Source organism: Crocodylus porosus, unplaced genomic scaffold (genome assembly GCF_001723895.1).
Source record: "Crocodylus porosus isolate Cpor-Errol unplaced genomic scaffold, CroPor_comp1, whole genome shotgun sequence".
Classification (NCBI taxonomy): Eukaryota; Metazoa; Chordata; order Crocodylia; family Crocodylidae; genus Crocodylus; species Crocodylus porosus.
This window is the reverse complement of record NW_017728943.1, coordinates 10364076-10369525: the sequence shown is the minus strand read 5'-3', so window position 1 is coordinate 10369525 and position 5450 is coordinate 10364076.

The following is a 5450-nucleotide window of genomic DNA, read 5'->3' as shown; positions in this document are numbered from 1 at the left end:
ACCCAAATGAAAACAAAAACAAAGAGCTGCATGTGCAGAGGGAGCAAGGGGAGAGTGCCAGCTGCAAGAGATGAAGGAGACAGCCATAAGGATTTAAAGGGGAAAGGAGCCCAGAATTAGTTCCTGAAAGAAGAAGAAAGAAACCCAGAAGAAATAGGGAGAGACTATAAGAGAGAGACAACAGATGGCAGAGAGAAGGGAACAGAAGAAGTGTCCCGGAGAAGCTGATGTGAACTTACCTGGGAAGCTGAAGTGAAGTAATGATGGAGACCTCCGAGTTGGTGAGTCCAATACCTAGGGACATCTGGTACCTTCCTAGGGACCTAAAAGAGAAAGAAACAAGAGTGGATGAGGATTAACAAAGGGAAGAGAACCTCACATTTGGTATCAGTAGAAAATACAAGTTGGCACAGGATTGCCATTTCCTGAGACCTGGGCAGAGGAGAATGGGGCAAGCAACCAAGAAAGTGAGAGTTCTCAAAGAAAGAGGAACTAAATATATCTAAGATATTAATTGTCTAAGAGGGACATAATAACTGTGCAGAAGAGTTATTTTTCCTGAACTGCAGGTGCAATATCTTCTTCATCTCTCAGTCCTGTGTTTATTTCCCTATTTTATGCCATCAAAGTTGTGGCAGGTGAGAAATAAAGAAAATTAACCAATTCATATTAAAATGAGAAACTGATTTATTTTGCGGGTGTAACTCAACTCTCACAATGGTTGAGGAATTTGAAACCAGCTTGCAAATTACGAGGACTCATCCTTAATCTATTGGAGAGTGCTGCAACCAATGCGGGGATGGCTGCTCCAAAAGATTGGCAGCAAGTTCATCAAGTGGTGGTGCAGATAATGCAAGCTCAACAGGTACAGCTGGGGGAATTAGCATGGGTAAAAAGCCAGGAGGCTGAAGCAAGAATGGCAGTGCTTAGTGGACAACAAGAGCTCAGTGTGAAGTTAAAGGCTTAACAAGCAGCCATATTAGGGGCCTCAGAGAAATTCTGAATCCCTAAAATGATGGGAGAGGACAACATAGAAGCCTACCTAAAGGCTTTTGAGAGAACTGCTATTGCAGCTGGATGGGATCTGACCCAGTTGGCTTCTTTGTAAGGACCTCTACTGATAGGGGAATCTCAAGCAGCTTACAGGACACTTTCTCGAGCAGAGGCCAGTGAGTATACCATGGTGAAAAAAGCTATTTTGTATTGACTAGAAATATCCCCTGAACTCTACAGACAACAATTCTGTGCCCCTAAGAAAGAAGAAAAGCAACCCAGGATACTAGCTCAGATTTTGAGAGAGAGGGTAGAATGTTGGCTCCAACCTAATGGGAAAATGGTGAGGGACGTAATCAAGAGATACACTTTAAAACAGTTCCTTGAAGATCTTGATGAAAAGACCCAGAATTGGCTTAGGTCACATCAACTCTGAGGACCCAGAATTGGCTTAGGTCACATCAACTCTGAGATATGGAACCAGCCTTGCAACTTGCAGAAGCCTTCTCAATGGCTGAGAAACTAGGAACAGAGGGAAAGGACTCTAAAGCAGCAGTAATGGTAAAGAAAATGGAAAATTATTATGAATAGGAAAACCAACAACAGAACATGGAATAATATGCTTTAGGTGTGGTGTATCCACTCACATTGCCCAACAATGCCTTAAAAGGCTGGGGGATCGGCAACCCTGGGAAAGAGAGTCTGAAATAGAGAGAGGGAAAGGTTCAGAACTGGATCATGAAGAACAAATGGATTGTAATTTTGGAAGGCTTAACAGAACAAGTGAGATACCAAAACCTATAGTACAAGTCTGGGCTGGTTCAGCGATTATCCCAGCTCTAGTGGATTTAGGTTGTCCACAATGATATGAGAAGGAGTAATTGACCCTCAAGAGGTTAAGCTGGATACAAGCGTCAGTATGGTATGCATCCACAGGGAATTGTGTATATATATCCCCGGAGAAGACTTATGATTACTGTTATGAATAAATCAGAAGAAATGTCAGTAGGTTTTGCCTGAATGCTCCCATGTCCTATGCTATTAGGAAGGGATTGGCTATACTTTTATGAAGTACTAGATCAAATTGGAGGCAGGAGGGTGTGAGACAAGATGGAGAGAAGAGGAATTAGAAGATGGTTTCCATGGATAAGAGGCTCAGTCTCCAGACCAGGTGAGGCATTATCCTGACATTTATTTAGAAGAGATAATTGGTGAAAACTTCAGGAAGGAACAAGCCACAGAACCTGCTTTCTGGCAGGTATATGCAGAAAGCATCACTAAATGAGAAGGAATAGTGGAGCAGCCAGAGCTACTGACAAGTTATCCTCACTTTGAGGTAAGGGATCATATTCTCTACCACATAGATAAAGGGAAGGTAGCCGGGGAGTAAGTGGAGCAGATCTTGGTACCTCATCGATATCAGAGGGATTTGATAAGTACTACCACTAGGTGGACATATGGGTTGAGATAAAACAACTACACTGCTCACACTATGAGCATACTGGGCAGGCCTACATAAAATAAGTGGAACAATTCTACCAATTCTGTTCTGAATGTCAATGGTATTCAGATTGGCTAACAACCCTAGTCCCCTTTCTAACTGCCAGAGATTGTGACATGACCTTTTGATAAGATCGCCACAGACATCATTGGCCTGCTCCCGAAGAGCATTGCTGGCTACCAGTTCATCCTTGTGTTAGTTAATTAAGCAACTCACTACCCTGATGGTATCCCCATAAAAGTTGTGATGGCCCCGAAGGTAGCGGAAGAGTTGGTCAGGTGGATTACCTGAGTGGGTATACCTTGGGAGATACTATCAGACCAAGGTATGAATTTTATGTCCCGAGTAATCAAGGGAGTGTGTGCTACTTTTAAGATACAAAACTAGGACATTGGTATATCACCCACAGACTGATGGTCTAATTGAGAGGTTTAATCAAACATCAAAGGCAATGATCCAGAAAAGTATTCAACTGGATACTAGGAGGTGGGAACTGTCTTCTCCCTTTTCTGTTTGCAGTACAAGAAGTGCCCCAAGAATCATTAGGATGCTCTCCATTTGAGCTGACATAAGGACATAAGCCACAAGGCCTGATCAACATCATATGCAAAGGTTCGAAGGAAAGTGAGCCTATGTATGAACAGGGCCCTTGACAAGTCATAGAGTTGCGAGAATCGTTAGAGAAAGCGAGACAGATCACCCAAGATAACTTAGAAAGAAATCAAGCCATTCAGAAACAAAGATATGACTAAAGCACTAGAGAAGGAGAATTCCAAGTGGGTAATCTAGTCCTAGTAAGGTTGCCAGATCACACCGTAAAATATCCTTCAAATGGCAGAGTCCTTTCAAGATAAGTAGATGGGATAGGTCTCACAAATTATGAAGAGCATTCTGACAAAGTGAGGTGACGACAGAGACCTCTGAGTTGGTGAATCTGATACTTGGGGACCTAGAAGAGTAAGAAACAAGAGTGGATGAGGATTAACAAAGGGAAGAGAACCCAACATTTTGGTATCAGTAGAAAATACAAGGTGGCACAGGATTGTGATTTGCTTGGGACCCTTGTGGCGGAGAATGGTGCAAGCAACCAAGGAAGTGAAAGTTCCCAAAGAGAGAGGGAACTAAATATATCTAAGATGTCAGTTGTCTAAGAAGCACACAATAACTGTGCAGAAGTGTTATTCTTGCTGAACCGCAGACACAGTATCTTCTTCGTCTCTCAGGCCTGTGTTTATTTCCCTACCTTATTCCATCAAAGTCTTGGCCGGAGAAAAATTAAGGAAATTAACCAGTTTGTATTAAAATGTGAGACTGTGCTTTATTTTGCGGGCGTAGCTCAACTCTCACAGCCTTAAGAAATCTATCAAATGCCGTCTCTTTGCTTCCTCCCTTTCCCTACCATTGTTCCACTGATTTCTCTTTAAAACTGAGCTTGATTCAAAGGTAGAATTGCACCATATACAAAAGATTACCTCAAAGCAGTCATGATTTGGAATCTGGACCTGAACTCAGCGGGCTACCCACATGTCAGACACAAACAGTTGTGGGTTTTGTTCTGCCTGCTTGACTTCCCCCTGCATTTTCAGTAGGATACATGATTCTCCTTCATTTTCTTGCCTACACTACTGGGCAGTTTTGCTTTGTGATGTCAAATAAATACCTTGCATGGTTCATCCCAAAAATGACTGCACTTTGACTGTTGGCAAAGAGCCCCATGTGTATAGTTTCCTTACTGTGCGAATGCTTTATCTAAACATAAAGGTTATCCCAGTACAGTTAACAGGGTAGAAGCCCCTCCTGTACTGTACCCATTCCTTTTCTGTGGATAGTGTTAAATTGGGATAAATGTGCTTATGATAGTTCATTCCTTCCAAAAGGGGGAGCAAAAGTATCCTGGTATAAGCACCTTTATGCCACTCTAAGTGCATTCACTTTGAGGGTTGTACCCAGAGGGGTAACAAGTATTTTTTGTGCACTGAGCAGCAATGGCAGCTAGGGTGACAGTGGTGGCTGGTCACAGGCAATGGTGGCTGTTTCAGTAGTGATAACAGCTGCCATTGTTGCATTCCTTCTAAATTGATACGTGGGGCTGGTGCCTCGCTTGCTCAATCCTAGTCTTACTATTGATTATACCTGTGCATCACTTGGTAAAAATTCATTTCTCCAACTCAGCATTTCTCAACCCATGGGTCACAACTCAAAAGTGCATTGCAAAAATATGTGAAATTGTCATGAACAAACTTTAAAAATGGATTCTCCTGTAAACGAGAAAAGTGTGGGATAGTATGGCCTCTCCCTTGCAAGCTGGCAGCGTTCCAGCCTGTTAGGGGCTGCTTGGAGGCACCCCTGCCCCACACACTGGACAGGTGGAAGCAGGTTGGGAGTAAGGGAAACTGGGTTGGGAGTGGCCATCAATGTTTACAAATGGGCCCTAGTACAAAAAAGGTTGAAAATCACTGCTGTAACTAAAATAGTCATACTTGTATGGAGACTGTGAAGGCCAGGCCTAAGTTTGTAAAATTTTTGGGGAGCCTTAACTCTGAAAAGTGTTGCAAACATAAATGTTGGTGATAGTTATTGTCACAGTTAGACCAAACTCTCTGCAGTTTCCTGTGTGTTGGTGTAACACATACCATGCCCCAGGGGTAGCCAGGACACCCCCGGTGGTGTAGTAAAACCCCCAGTTTTTCTTTTTTTCTTTATTTTAAAATGCATTCCCTCCCCTTCCCCAACCATTTCTGACTTTTTCTCTCCCTCTCTATTCCCTATAGATAAGTATATGTAGCTCAGACTTAGGATAAGCTTTAACATTTTTATTTTGGTAGCAAGTTTTTGATTTTGAATATCCACTGTTTTATATTGTATCATTGATTTCTACTGTTGTATATTGTATTATTATCATTTTTGTATTGATTTTTATTGTTTTACATGGATATTGTATGGTTTAGGCCTGTGT